Source organism: Phoca vitulina, unplaced genomic scaffold, assembly GCF_004348235.1.
Source record: "Phoca vitulina isolate PV1807 unplaced genomic scaffold, GSC_HSeal_1.0 scaffold14, whole genome shotgun sequence".
NCBI lineage: Eukaryota > Metazoa > Chordata > Mammalia > Carnivora > Phocidae > Phoca > Phoca vitulina.
In genome coordinates, this window is record NW_022589717.1 from 8,598,530 (window position 1) to 8,614,505 (window position 15,976).

Sequence of the window (15,976 nt, forward strand, 5' to 3'; positions counted from 1 at the left end):
AGCAAGTCAAATAATGCAACCTACTCAGAGCTTCAAATTCAAAAGTACAGTAGACAAACTAAAATAATAAATACTTAACCTGTATCCTGAACACCTAAAGTGTTATAAAAAACTTTTTTTCTGATTATATCTACGTACACACACACACACACACACGCATTCACTTTATACACATGCTTGAAAACTTGGAAAACACAAAACATGAGGAAGAAAATTAAAAAAATATATATAATTTATCTATGACCTAGAAATAAAATTCTATGAATAATCAGTTATTTTTAATGGGTCAATATAAATAAATCCTTATAAATATGAATGTACATAAATTTACAACACTATGATCCAATGGTGTATAGGTTAACACTAACAAAAGTTGATAATTCAGTTTTGTTTTGTTTTTCCTTTTTTAACACCTTGGTAGAGTTCTGGGAACAAATAAAGCATATGCAATCTGAACATAATCTCCTTTTTTTCCTCTACTTCCAGCCCCAATATATTTGCTGCCTCTGGGCTTCATGGTAGTTTGTGCCTTCAGGTGGATGAGTATAGGCAAGTGAAGCCTGGATTTTGTTGGAGTTACATGGAGAGAATTGGTTACTGGAAGTCTTGAAAGAAGTATGGAAGATGGAGCATCATGGGAAGGTATTGGTTCTCAGAGAATTGTAGAAATCATAGGGACATGAATATATCTGGTTTCTCTGGGCACAAAGCCATCCAGGGTTTCTCTGGGCACAAAGACCAGAGAGGATTCTTTGGTGGTGGTGGGGGGTGTTTCAGAGAAGCCGGAAAACCTGCCTTTTTATTCACTACTGGCCTATAAGAGAAGTGGTTGTTTTGTCTCCCAGCCCCTGTGGAACTCTTGTTGCTTAGTAACAATAACCATACCTATGACCCTGGAGCTCAGCCTGGTAAGTTACAACCCATCTAAAATGGAAAGCACTCAGAAAGAGTGATCATTCTGGTCAGAATAACATTTACCCAGCGAAACTGCAGCATGAGGTGAACAACCACTTGAACGACATATACTAACAAAAGTACATATTGAAAGGAAAGTTTCACACCTAAAATAAAATAAAATAGGATAAAATAAATGCTTAAAATGAAAATGTGATTTGTCATCCAAACAATTTAATAGTTGATTTAAAGATATGATAGTCACTTGATATCTGAATCAGGGATCTGAATCAAACGAGGTGCAAGAAATAGCTCCAAGATAAAGGCAAATTATATAGAGGTAGAAATCATGAGAAAAGAAAAAGAAAAAAAGATGACATGAAAGATAGATTCCTGGTGACCTAACAAGCAATTAACAATTAACATAGTTCTGGGGGGGGGGGATAATGTTAGAAGCAATAACAAAGAAGTGATAGAAGAAAATTTTCCTGAGGTAAAGAGAGATCTGATACCCATTAAAGATGTTTACCAACCTTCAGACTGAACTGAAGAGAAATGGTACACACTTAGTTATAACCTGCTAAATTCCTTGCATGCTAATGAGAAAGAAAAAAATATTGAGCTTTTAGGCAAATAGAAAAAAATAACGTAAACTGGCATTGGACTTCTCATTTGCAGCCCTGGAAGGTAGAATACTAAGAGCATCTATGAACTGCTAAGGAAAAGGGTCTGCAATCCAAGAATCCTTCTATGTTAACTTGCCAGGAAAAAAAAAAAAATTGAAGATATGTAACAACTCAGAAAATACATCCAATTAATCCATTGAAGAAAATACTTAAGGAAGAGTCTTTGGGCCAACTAAAAAAAATGTGAATTAGAAAAAGACTTCAAGATATGAAAGAAGAGAAAACAGTGAGCAACTACTCTTTCTCTCTTACCTTCTTTTAATATAAGGCTAAATAAATAGGATACACTAAGAATATGTAATATCTTTCCTAAATAAGGACTTGTAACAAAAGGGATATGCAATGAGAGACCTTCTAATATTGATATATGCCTAAAAGCAGTAAGTAATTTCAGCAAACTTATGCATTAGTAATGACTTGAAGGTCAGAGAGGGGAGTGACAAAAACATTCTACCTCATTTTTAGAGGTGAGGCTGAGAAAAGAGCAGAAGAGAGAAAAGGTGAAAATCATCTAAGTGTTTCATCATAATGTGGTGAGAAGTAAATGGAAGGCTTGGGGGTAAAATGGTCAACTTTTTTTTTTTTAAGTAGGCTCCCCGATGGTTCAATGCCAGGCTTGAACTCACACCCTGAGAACAAGACCTGAGTTGATATCAAGAGTTGGATGCTTAACCAACTGAGCCACCCAGGCACCCCTAATATGGTCTATCTTGATGTGAGAGATGGGCATTTTGTGTTCAATGAATAACTGTAAAATATATATTTTATTACTAGGTCAGGGGAAATAATTTAAGAAAAATGGAAAGACTAACAGTGAAGTTAAAAAAGAAAAGGAAAAGAAAAACAGAGAAAATAACAATAAGTTATATAAACACAGAATGAAGATTAAGAACTAAACCCAAGTGCATATAAATATACCTCAATGTAAGGCTTAATTCTATCAATCTTCAAACATTTGAAGTTCCCGAAATACATTTATCAAGTTTTCCTAAAACCGGAAAGCCAGTAAAACATTTATAGAATTATTATAGAATCAGAAAATAATGTACCTTAATGGGTGTTATAGAAAAGAAATATTAGAATGGTATGGGTCATTAGCATATTTATGTGTATGTATTAGGATATTTATGTATGATTCTATTCTAGAATCTTGATTTCTGGACTTTAATTATCTAGAACGATTAGTTTCTTATTAGCACTGGAACCATATAAATGACTGGATCCTGGACTGCTGAGAAAGTTCTCTATTAATATTAATAGTATTACACTGTTAAAAGGTGTCAGTGGTCCAATTTTCCTAAGCACATGATAAAAACAAAATAAATCTCTATTGAAGTGATGTAAGGTCTGTTTGTTTGGCCAAAAAAAAATAAAATACTGTCCAAAATTATTCTTCATAACAAATGGAAATAAATACATTTAACTTTTTAAAAATTTATGTATTTATTTATTTACTTTTAAGATTTTATTTTTAAGCAATCTCTACACCCAACGTGGGGCTTGAACTCATAACCCCAAAATCATAAGTCACATGCTCTTCCAACTGAGTCAGCCGGGCACCCCTACTTTTTTTTTTTTTAGATAAATTTTATCAGAAAGTCCAGGAATATTTATATGTTCAAGTTTGCACCTATTTATAACTTCAAAGAAGATTTCCATGAACTTATGAACGCTTAGGTGTAAAAAACAACAGAACATGAATTTTTCTTGTATTGTTGAGCTCAAGTTGTAAAACTTTGTAAATCTGTTGGAAAATAGTTCCTTTGATATTAATATTAGCATATATTCTGGAGCTATTTAATGAGGCAATAAAAAACAAGCAAAGAAAATGTATAATGGAAGGCTAGAAACCACAAAAGCAAAATTCTTGATTTGGCCACAATATTTTAATTCCCAAAATTGCACTGACTTAGAGCTCTCGACTCTAGAGGAATCTAGAGGATACTCATATGTGCATATTTTTGGAATTTGTTTCCTTCCAAGTTGACAACGAAACACTATTCAAAAGTCTGGGAATTATGACAATGCCACTTTATATTTATTGACACCTTCACTATTTACAGAGCATTTTTGCATATTTGATTTTCACAATAATTTTATCAAGTAAGGTTAAAAATTAGTAGCCTCCTTTTACAAGGAAAGAAACAAAGGAATGGAGACTTTATCCACCACCGTTACATACCCAGTGACAAAATCAGGACATGGAACCCAGGTGTCCTGAATTCTTATCGTGTATATTACCCACACCAATTTGATTTTATTTTGAATATGAGAGAGAAGATCAATTCTTTTTCTATCTGCTTGTATTAACCTAGTTTTTATTCAGATTTTATGCAAACACATTTTTAAATACTCATCTTCCACTTCTAAAAAAATGGTTTTGTTTATTAATTCAGACCTTTTCAACAAAGTATTTTAACACAATTTTTATAGAGTTCAAGACTAGGGGCACCTGGGTGACTCAGTCGGTTAGGCATCTGCCTTCGGCTCCGGTCATGATCCCGGGGTCCTGGGAGGGAACCCTGCTTGGGGCTCCCTGCTCGGCGGGGAGCCTGCTTCTCCCTCTCCCTCTGCTCCTCCCCCTTGCTCTATCTCCTGCTCTATCTCTCTCAAATAAATAAATAAAATTTTTTTCTTTAAAGACTAATAATCAGTATGGTAAGGACATTTTGTTGGCTGAATGAACGGTTTTGTTTGTTTTGGGAGGTGAAGGAACAGGTTATGTATCACAAATTTATCAGAAGACAAAAAAGTGACAATTTGTAAGTATAAACAGTTTTACATGAAATGCAATTGGAAGGAAAGTGATGAAGGTGTAGAAGACATACATGCTGTCTTAATATCTTTCTTGAAATATTTATGTCATTTTCCTGTATTTCAACTCCTGAAGCAGAATTACTAACAGAGCACTATTTTATCAACAATAATAATATCTAAAAATTACTGGCATTTCAAATATTTTGTCCAAATTGCGCACAAAAAATACTGGTTCCTTTACAGCAGGTTTTCCCTTTGCAATTACCATTGCAAAGTCAGTGACTATATTCACAGGCGATTTGTCCAACCACTGCCTTCCACCACCTTAGAAAATAATTTTTAGGGGTGCCTGGGTGGCGCGGTTTCATCTCAGGTGATGATCTCAGGGTCCTGGGATCCTCGGGGAGCCTGCTTCTCCCTCTCCCCCACCCCCCTTATGCTCTCTCTTGTTCTCTCTCTCTCTCTTTCTCTCTCTCTCTCACATACATAAAATCTTTTAAAAAAAGAATTTTTAGAAAATTACTTATGATTTTAAGTCATAGGTTTGCATTTCACCACCAAAATATCACCTGTGGAAATGCAAATAGTTCACAGTATTTAACCAACATAAAATGCTTATTAAAAGAAAGGGAATATAGATATTTCTTTTTGAAAACAAACATTTATCTTCAACAAACAGGGTTCTCATTTTCTAAAGATCTATCTTCTCTGAACAAAGTAAATGGGAACAGACCAAAATATCTCTTCTACCCAGAATATTTTCTGAGTAGCAAAAAGAATTTATAGACTTTTAACTGTTAATCTCCAAAGAAGACATGAAAATGTTAGATGATGATGTGGTTACAAATTCTACTCTAACCTATAAATGTCTCGGGAATTAAAAGAAAAAAAAATGATTCACTTCTACCCTCAATAGCATAGTATTTTTATAACCAATCCTTGCCCAATATTAAATTAAAAACTAAAATCCCGAGTGTTCTAGAGACACAAAGGACATACAAATACATACAGCTTCTATGAAACAGACAAGCACAGTGGCATTTTAAAATCAAACTTTATGTATGTGGGCTAGAAATGAAGGAATGTAAATACCCTGTGTTCTAATTTGCATCCATTTGGAAATCAGAAATGGAACCTCATAAATTTCATATTAAATGACACATAAATATCATAGGTTAGAGGACACATTTTCAGTGCAATATTATGCTCTAAAAGGGAAATTCACTGAAGCTGGTGAAATGAATAGAGTTAATGCCCCAAGTATTAAACTGGAAATATAATCTATAGATATTTAAAGTAGACTCTAAATAGCCCACAATATTTTCTGCAGAAGATGTAGGCAAGTTTCTAAATGTGGCAGCAGTATTATGTTCAGTCAACTTTCTTCTGAGTTTCAGACAGACCTCCAGAGTTGAGGGGGCTAAGCATTTTCCTAGAAATTCCAGAAGCCAATCATCTTCTGAGAGTCACAGCTTCTTGAAGAATGTCAGCCCTATCACCACTTCCTCACCCTCCGTGTCTTTTCTCCCCCCACCCCCTTCACCCACCGGAGTTATGTCAGAGGAGCTTTGATTAATAACCAGAAGAGTTGCCACTGAGTTCAGGAAAGGACAGAGTTGCGCTTATCTCTAACACTAGTGATCTAATATTTCCCCCTCCATGATGTCTGATAAAACAACTTCACAGTTATACATTGTCCTCATGGGTCATAAAACAAAGGCCACCTAAAACGTGGCCTGAATGGAGTGAACCACCTCTACTCTGCCCCCAGGGAACTCTCCTTTCCAAAATCCATTTTCACCTCACAATATTACACAATCCGGATTTATTAATCGTGACGCGTCAGACCAGGTTAGAGACTACAAGTTGATTTGTTCCATGTAGAGTCATAGTATTACTTGCACAGGATCTTATTTTTCTTCTCTTGTTCCCTCCTTTTTCTTTTCTCTACCATTCTCAGATGTTCTTCATTGTCTATTGTCTCTCCTCATGAGGCCTTTCTTCAGACAGCAGATCACAGAGGAAGGCCGCCGCTGTCTTGGGTGATAAGCGGTCCCTCGTTTCTCCTGAGACAGTGCCCTTCCAAATTCTTCATCATACCCTGCTTTTTGGCTGTATTAGCATTATTTAGAAGAGTACCTTTGAGATTCACTGTAATGCTGCCCTCAGGGCCTTTATCCTCTGTCTTAAGGTGAAACTATTTCATAAAGAAATCCTTTCAACTCTTCCATTAGAAAACCGTCTTTTAAATGGGGTTCAGACCTTTTTTTGATATGAATTCAATTCTACAATAAAGAAAGTTACTTTCATTTTTAAAAAGTGTGAAGAGTAAGTCCCACTGGAAAGAAAATCCTCTCATTTGGTTTAAGACAGATGAATAATAAAGAGAGAAAAAGATAACTGGATTGTTAAAATTTGACTGCAAGGAGAAGATAATTTCAACTCGAGAGCTGTCAGCACAGAGCAGAAGAAGGATGATAAAACAGGGATCAGAGATACCCGAGGCAAGTGAGGGTTTTGAATGAACAACTAATAATATTGAACAACCTGTGGACATTTTGAGAACACTAAGAAGGTCGTATCTAAAAGCATTTTTCTTTACACTTTGTGTTCTATGGGATCTGAATATATTACTAACAGTAATTTATACAGGTGTTCAAATAGTCTTCATTTATCGCTAAAACAATATGAAAAATTGAAACCAAATGACAGGAAAGAGATGTGCATATGAAAATTGTTTTATGCTTTATTAAAAGTTATTTATATGTAAACAATTTTATATATAAACACTATTATATCATACATACTTTTAAAATAAGTCTTTGTTTTTCTTTTTTTTTTTTTAAAGATTTTATTTATTTATTTGACAGAGAGAGACACAGTGAGAGAGGGAACACAAGCAGGGGGAGTGGGAGATGGAGAGGCTCGGTGTCTATAGGATGCTGGTGTTAGGTGATAGATTTATCCCACTCCATCAGTACAGTCTCAGAAGAGCTCTTTATGCCTCCACAGTTTCTTGAAGGTTGGGACAAATTTTCTGATTGACTTCTAGATGTTAGCATCATCATCATCATACATTTTTCTGATATGTGAGCCTCTTTCTTTCACTACTCTGGTGAAGAGTAGTGAAGACTTGGGGAGGCACCCCAAGTCTTTGTTTTTCTTTTCTTTTTTCTACTGTCTCCCCTCTGTTTCCTTCTCACCCAATCGTCTCTCCCCACAACCATGTTAACAACCTATTATGTATTTGTAGTATATAATATACTTATAACCTCCCTGTTTTTCTTACAAGATTTTCATTGTTCCCTTTTTTCATTAAAGCTAAAATCCATCAAGAATTTTTCTTTTTTGGGGCATCTGGGTGGCTCAGTCAGTTAAGTGTCTGCCTTCGGCTCAGGTCATGATCCCAGGGTCCTGAGATTGAGTCCTGCAGCATCAGCCTCTTTGCTCAGTGGGGAGTCTGCTTCTCTCTCTGCCTACCGCTCTCTCTTTCTGTCAAATAAATAAATAAAATATTTTTAAAAAAAGTTTTCTTTTTTCTTGGTCTAAAATAAGGACACAGTTTTATTTTCTTCCAGATAGATAGAAATTGTACCAGCTCAATTTTATAACCCTGTCACCATTTCCCTTTTCACACTGAGTAGAATGGCCATCTTGGACAAATACTCAATTCTTGTGTAAACTGGGATCTATCTCTACATTATCTTATGTTTCAGTGACCTGCTTGCTATTTATTCTGCTTCCAACATCACATTGAACCTGATTATACTGGTGAATTCGTTTTCTATTGCTTCTGTATCAGATTACTGAAACTTGGTGAATTAAACAATACAAAGTTTGTATCTTATAGTTATGAGGACAGAAGTCTAACATGGGTCTCACTGCAATAAAATCAAGGTGTTGGCAGGGCTGTGTTCCTTTCTGGAGGCTCTGGGAAAATCCATTTCTTTGCATTTTTCAGCTTCTAGAAACTGCTGGAATTCTTATTTCATGGAGTTCCTTCCTCTGTCTTCTAAGCCAGCAACAACAGGTCAAGTCATTTGCAGCCAGCCATCTCCCTGGTTCTCTGCAGCTGAAAAGTTCTCTACTCCATTTAAATAGGACTGTAATGCTATCCTCAGTGCCCTTATCCTCTGTCTTAAAGTCAGGCTATTTCATAAAGGTTTATGTAATTAGGTTGGGTGCACCTGGGTAATCCAGGATAATCTTTCCATCTCAAGATCCTTAACTTTAATCATACCTGGGAAATCCCTTTTGCCATGTAATATAACATAATCACTGGTTGTGTAGATTAGGGGGCAACTTTTGGGGGTTGTTATTCTTCCTACCACAAGTGGCTTTGGGTTAAGTTCTGATATCTGGTAAGGCTAGTATCTGACCTGCCCCATCACTATTTTGTTTCATGCTCTTTTTTTTTTTTTTTTTTGCCTTTTTTTTTTTGTCTTTTTTTTTTTTTTTTTTTGCGCTATTTTTTTGAAGATTTTATTTATTTATTTGGCAGAGAGAGAGAGAGAGAGAGGGAGAGAGCACAGGCAGGGGAAGGAGCAGAGGGAGAGGGAGAAACAGGCTCCCCACTGAGCAGGGAGCCCGATACAGGGCTCAAACCCACGACCCTGGGATCATGACCTGAGCCTAAGGCAGACGCTTAACCGACTGAGCCACCCAGCCCCCTTCCCCCCTTTTTGTGCTATTATTCAGAATTTTTTCTTTATGTTTTAAGAGTCTTTATTACAAATCTAGAAATAAATAATTATAGTTTTAGAATTGCATCAACTATGGGAAACTTATCTGCATATTTTCCAAATTTTACAACATAAAATGCCATGCATGTGCATTTTTTGGCCCTGGTAACGGTAAGCAGAGGAAAATCTTTGCACTTGATATGATTCCAAATCACTTCAGAAAAAACAAAAACGGGAAAAAAAAAAACATGTATGTGTAATTATAATCTTAAGTTTTCATTAAAATATAGAATAATTTTTGTTGTAAATCTTCAAGGTCTTTACCCATCACTTTCGGAGGTAAAAGTGGAGCAGAATGGGACTATGCACACAAAACACTCTACAGCCACACATACTCTTTTCCAAATAAAGTGAGCCATGCTTGATTTCATCTGACAGCTATCTTTTTTTTTTCATTTTTTTTTTAAGATATAAAATTTAAAATAAATTTTATTTATTTGTCAGAGAGAGACACAGCGAGAGAGTGAACACAAGCAGGGGGGATGGGAAAGGGAGAAGCAGGCTCCCCGCTGAGCAGAGAGCCTGATGTGGGGCTCGATCCCAGGACCCTGGGATCATGACCTGAGCCGAAGGCAGACGCTTAACGACTGAGCCACCCAGGCGTCCCTGACAGCTATCTTTTTGTGTGTGTGAAGAACTAGATAGTATTTGGCTATCACTAAAAATTCTGTCCAGCTATGAGAAGTATACTGATTGGAAGAGTTGGGCTAGGGGAATATTCTTGCCAAGATAAGAACAGAGAAAAAGCCAGTCTTCTTAATAAGGTAGTATTATTGTGCACACTCACACAAATACACATAAATATATGAATTGAAGCAGGATTTATTATTTATTTATTTATTTATTTATTTATTTATTTAAAGCAGGATCTTTTTAAATCCAAATTGACAAGAATCCAGAGCTTGCTTAGGAAGCGTACTGGTTACCTCCTTTGCACTGCTGCTTACGCCTGGCCTTACATATCTCTTATTTCAGGCACCACTGCAAAGACTAGTTCCATGTGGGCTTTGACAGCTTATTGGAGGTTCATCCTAGTTTCATGCTTGCACCTTTCAGTGTCCACATCTGGGTAACTCCTAAATTCAGGAGAATTAATGCTTGTTGGAGATGAGTCATTGACTGATGGGGAAAGGGAGCTGATGGGTAAATGTTTCCCCTTTCTCCCCTCAAATAAGTTATGATATAATCACCTAAAGGAAGTAGTCTTCCTTGATGAAAGTCTGCCAGGCTGCTTCATGACTGCCCTTAATGCTTTTATCATCTTTATACCTGATAAGTCTTTCTGGATAAAATTTTCTGATTTACCAGAACATTATTGCCTAGATAATTTGGCATGCGTTCTTTGGCCCGCTTTAATCAAAATCACTTTGAGCAATGTCTTCTATTCAAGCATTGTGTGATTCCTAACTCTTAATATTTTTTCCAAAACTTAACTACCTAAGGGAAGAGTCTTCTCGGGGTCTAGCACACCCCTTGCCGGTTCAACAAAATGCTCATAACACCAAAAAAAAAAAAAAAAAAGTACTGAAACCTAACTTAGAGGTTTAATGGGAATGCTTTCAAAAGGTTTAATGAAATACTTTCATGGGAAAATTTCTGATTTCTGATTATTTCTGATTTTCTTAATCAAAATCCAGAGAGTTATTGGTTCCAAACTAAGCCTCTAAGATATTTACTTTAAAAAAAAATGGTGTATAAAAATGTTACCTAGTACCTGGTCTTCTTAAGTGTTATTTTCTCTCATTTAAAACTGATGTCAAAGAAAGACTCCCAGAGTCTCTAATCATTATTTGCCTCCTGGTCGACTTGATTTCCTCAGGTTTCTGAATCATTTCTAACCACTAAGTGAAGTCCTTAGTTGGGTCTTCCCTTAGGACATAATCAGGCCATTGAATGCATTACATATTCCCACTTTAAAGAGTTTCCTGTGAGCCGACAGCATGACTGTGCCTCACAGAGCACTTTACCTGAGAGTGCTCAGCACTCATTATTCCCAAAACGCTGAGCAAATGTGTATTTAATATGGATTCCATTTTTGAATCTGAAAAAAAAAGTATCCACAATCATTTTGTTATTTCTAGCATTTGTAAATAGTTTAGACTCTGAAGTGAATTTGCATAACTATTTATCATCGCTGTCTGTGAACTATTGCTGTGTATTCACAAGGAGACATTTTATAGGCACTAATAGGGTTTCCGAGATGTGGTTAGACATGCCCTCAAGGAGCTCATAATCTCATGAAGGAGTTTACAGTCTATGAAATTGCCTTTTTCAATTGCCTGGAAACACCAGGTACTTTGATTTCTAATCCCTCCATTTAATTTAGGCTTAAATGACATCAAAAAGAAGAAAATAAGTAAGATATTTTAGAATATTTGGAAATTTAGAAATTGTGTCTTATAAAAAGTAAGTCATTTGAAGTTTTTGATTGGATGAAATGTCTACTAGTTCCAAACAGATTTTGGAGAATTCTGATTGCTTTAAGAGTCCTACATCACTTATTTTGGGAGAGTGGGATTTAACATACATCAGCTGGCAAAAAGAAATTAATTCCTTGCATTAACATGGTTTCTATACATACATCTGCTTGTTTATTTATTTAGTAAATATTTAGTGAGTTTCTGCTATAGACCAGATGCTGTGCAAAATGCCAAGGATACAAGAGTGAATGAACAAGACAGAATGGCCTCTGCTTTCATGGAGCTTAAGTTCCGTTGGAGGGAAATTATAATAAATAAGTAAACAAATATGAGAAGCAATTATAAATTATGTAAAGCAGATAAAAGGGTGATGTATTAGGTTTTATATGGCTATATTTTAGATGGGGCAATCAGGAAAAGTTCTCTAGGGAATTGACATTTAAGCTGACAAAGATAGGTAATTGAGAAAGAGATGGGCCTGGACAAAGTTCTATGGAAACATTCCAGGAGAGGCAGGGATAACCCTGCCTGACCTTTTGGACCTTTCTAAACTGCAGTGCAGGGGGTGGGATTAGTGTTCAGAAATTATGTTGGAGATGGAAGCAGAGGCCAAATCATGCAGACCTAGAGGCCATGATGAGGAGTTGCCATTTTATTCTAAATGCAATGGGAAGCCAATGAAGAATTTTGAGCAGAATTTAGATTAATAGCAATAACATGACCAGTTTCTTCATTGTCTAAACAGGCATTAAAATATACAGAGCCTCAGCTCAGTGTAGCTATCTCTTTTGAAAGTATGAGTGGAGCAAAAGTAGGTTTTGAGAAGGTTGTGATAGATTAATACTTGACCAACAGCAGAAGGATCAATGAGTAATGAAAGCAGCTGGGATTGTATGACTCTAGATCTGGGGACATGAACCCAGTCTCGAGAAAAGGAAAGTCCCAAAGAAATTCTAGAGTGGATGCTGTGTTGGTCAAATTCCATCTTTGAAGAAAGAGCAGTTAGTGGAATTTAATTTAATTCAGAACAGATAAAAATTCTGTGTCTGAGATGAAGAAAATTAATTGGGGTGGGGGCAATGGGGAAACAGAACCACTGAGAAAGATACTTTTTTAAAAGAACAGTTATGGACAGAGTGAACTCCCAGTTGGCCTGTGAGTGAGGTAGTGTGACAGTAAGAGTGAAGTTGGGTGACACTAAGAAAAGAGGCCAAGTGTACATTAAAAGGGAGAAAGGTGACTGTATGCTACCTGTCCCCATTTAAACTGTAGTTTGAGAATCTTTACATTGCATTTTAACAGCTCTTTCAATCAAATTATTTGTAATAACAGAAAGTATGATGTGAAGAACGTGTAGAATAAAAGGGAGAGTTCCTACTGCATTCCCCAGGTTACAATCTAGAACTCTTGGAGAGTAGGATTGTGTGAACCAGGGGAACTTCTGTTTGAGGACCTGAAGTCTTCATCATGGATACAATGGCCTAAAAAAGAGGGATTATAGTGGTTTGTTTATGTGCATCAAAATCCATCAAAATAAAAAAAAAAAAAATCCATCAAAGTCAAAGTCCTTCAAAATCCTTAACAGTGTCTTCTAAGTAATGACCAAATGAGTGGAGGCTAGGAGGCCAGCCATATCAAGAAACCTCAGTGCAATGGGTATAGGACTGGGGAGGCAATGAAGAAAAATGTAGAGAAATTAATCAAGGAAGAGGTGGTTCCAAGATAGTGAAATTGAAAATTAATGCAGAAAAACACAGACACATCCCAACTGTAGGAGGATCTATACAAATGATTATGTCAATGAAGTGAAAGGGGTTAAGGGTTGAGGTTTCTTACAAGTGAAAATGCCCAAAGGCATTATCTCATGTCAGTCTGGGGTTCATTACTAGAAAATGATTAGAATCAATGTGATGAAGTCAAGAGGTACCCTAATGGAGAAACTGGCTTATGAAAAACAATAACAGAATTAATGAAGGGGCTTTAACCTTTAAGTTCAATACATATTTAATTCTGTTTGTCTGGGCAAAACTTGAATATAAGGGAAGTAATTTATTGTTAAAGCCATGTAAAGTGCAATGATTATTATGCTAATAAGACTGGATAAGTAAAATCTCTTGCTTTATAAATGTCATAGATTAAAGATGGATCGTGCTGATAATTAGAGCAATGACGATTTTATGATTTTAACACAGATCATTTTACTCCAGCTTTAATTGTCTTTTTTAATTTAACAATTTTATTTTAATTATGGGGAGTCATATATAATTATTTTGAACTTCGCAAAATTATTCACGTGTACAGCAGTTTAAAGCCTTACACTAGATATTTAAATGACATGAATCTTTTCACAATCCCAGTTCAAGATTTTTCTAAAGAAATGGACAGTTTGAAATTATATAAGAGTACTTTCATAGGAGGACAATTTGCTTTAACAGTTCCTGCTTTTGGTTTTCTATCTTGAAATGAAGGCTGTTCATGCGTAAGTGGCTCTCATATTTTGAATCCATTATCTCTGGTATTTGCAATTAGCATACTGGTCAGTTTTTAGTTGCTCTCAAGTCTGAAATGTTCATATTAGATAGGAGAAATTAACTCATTTGTGACCTTTAACATGAATACTGTGTATTTCCAAAATTTCACGAATTATCTTTGGAAGTAATTTAATTTTGTAAGTGAACTGGCTACAGAAAGTTGAGTTGTGTATGCAGTGTTTTGGGGGAAATGAATATTTTATAACAGATAAAAAATCCTCCTAATTTTACTGCCTCAATATTTCATAAATCATTTCCCCCTCCTCACATTCCCTCCATCTAGACTCTAACTATCCTAATTCAGGTCCTGATTACCTTTCACATGCCTAACCTTCTGCTTTCAGTTTCTCTCATCCATTTTTTTGCCCGAGTACTGCTTACTTGTCTTTTAATATCCATTATGGAATAACTTCTTCGAATATATCTTCTTAAACTCTCTTCTCATTCTTGTGGATTCCCACTAACGAATCCTAATTTGATCATCTTATTTAACTTCCAGGGAAAATGAAGATTGCCTTACCCCTATGATGAGGTTTGATTGGCTTAGCTTTGTCAATGATTGTTTTAGGAGACACATGTGACACCTAATTCTGGCCAATGAGACATGAAGAAAGGTCTGCAGGCTACTTTCTAGGAAGGTTTCTTTGGAAAGGGAGAGAGGGAAAGAATGAATAGCAAAGAATAGCCTTTCTCTGAATGCCAGACTTGTCAAGTCTAGATGTGATTACTGGATCTGCTACAGGATGAAACCAACTTAGAAAAGGAAATTGCTAAAAGAATCACAAAGAAGCTGAGCTGGAGTTTTAGTTTGCAGAGCCTAGAGCCTGCCCTACTGATAAGCTTCTTGTCATTTGACATAATCAATCTCCTTTCTATTTAAGCCATTTTGAGTTATTTAAATCACTTCAAACTGCTATACATAGAACTGACTACAGCTGAACTAGGTGAAATTACTGGTGACAGAAACTTGGGACAAAGAATGATATGTTCTATTTCCCATTCTGTAAAACCCTGTCCATATTCCCACCAAAAGAAACAGAAGATAAGGAGAGGATATCATAAACTACCTGATTTGTTGGTGATCCAGCCAGATAGAAGAGGAAAGCAACAGTGGAGGTTTTGGGCAACTGAAAAAAAAGAAAAAAAAAAAAAAAAAAAGGTATGGCTTCCTGTTTCCATTTCCTGATTTTTCAAAATGTGACTTGGAAAATGAGTGTATTCATTTTCTATTGTCATTAACAAATTACCACACACTTAATGGCTTAAAACAACACACGTTTATTATCTCAGTTTCTGTGGGCCAAGATTCTGGATCTGGCTTACCTGGTCCTCTGTTCAGGGCCTCACAAGGCCATGATAAGGTGCTGGCCAGGCCTGCATTCTCATCTGGAGTCTTGTCTGGGGAGAATCCATTTCCAAGCTCCTTCTGATTGTTGGCAAAATTCATTTCCTGTGACTCTGTGACTGAGGGCCCTGACTTCTTGCTGGCTGTCACTGGAGGCTGCCCTTAGGTCTTAGAGGTCATGTGTGGCCCCTTGTCACATGACCTTCTTCATAGGAAGTTCACATAATGCAGCTTTTTTCTTCAAGGCCGTAAGGAGAGTCTCTCTTGTGTGTATTAGCAAGGCAGTCTTATAAACATATAAACTCGAGAGCATTACGCTAAGTGAAATAAACCAAACAGAGAAAGACAAATACTGCATGGCCTCACCTATATGTGGAATAAAAAGGTCAAACTCATAGAAACAGAAAGTAGAGAAGTGGTAACCAGGTGTGAGGGTATAGAACAAATAGAAAGAGGTTAGTAAAAGGGTACAAACTTTCAGCTATAAGATAAATAAGATCTGAGGATTTAATGTAAAACATGATTACTACAGGGTTTTATTTTATTTTAGAGAAAAAGAGAGAGAGCACGTGTGTTAGTGGGGGGAGGGGTACAGGGAGAA

General features: G+C 36.1%; 1 long non-coding RNA gene across 3 annotated transcripts in view; it reads left to right on the forward strand.

The window, feature by feature from the left end:
• LOC116637454 overlaps nt 1-15,976 on the forward strand; it is a 198,970-nt gene that overhangs the window by 53,988 nt on the left and 129,006 nt on the right. For all 3 annotated transcript variants that reach the window (XR_004300478.1, XR_004300477.1, XR_004300479.1), the window contains exon 4: nt 487-642. This is a non-coding gene — a long non-coding RNA (uncharacterized LOC116637454). The remainder of the gene's footprint in view (nt 1-486; nt 643-15,976) is intronic.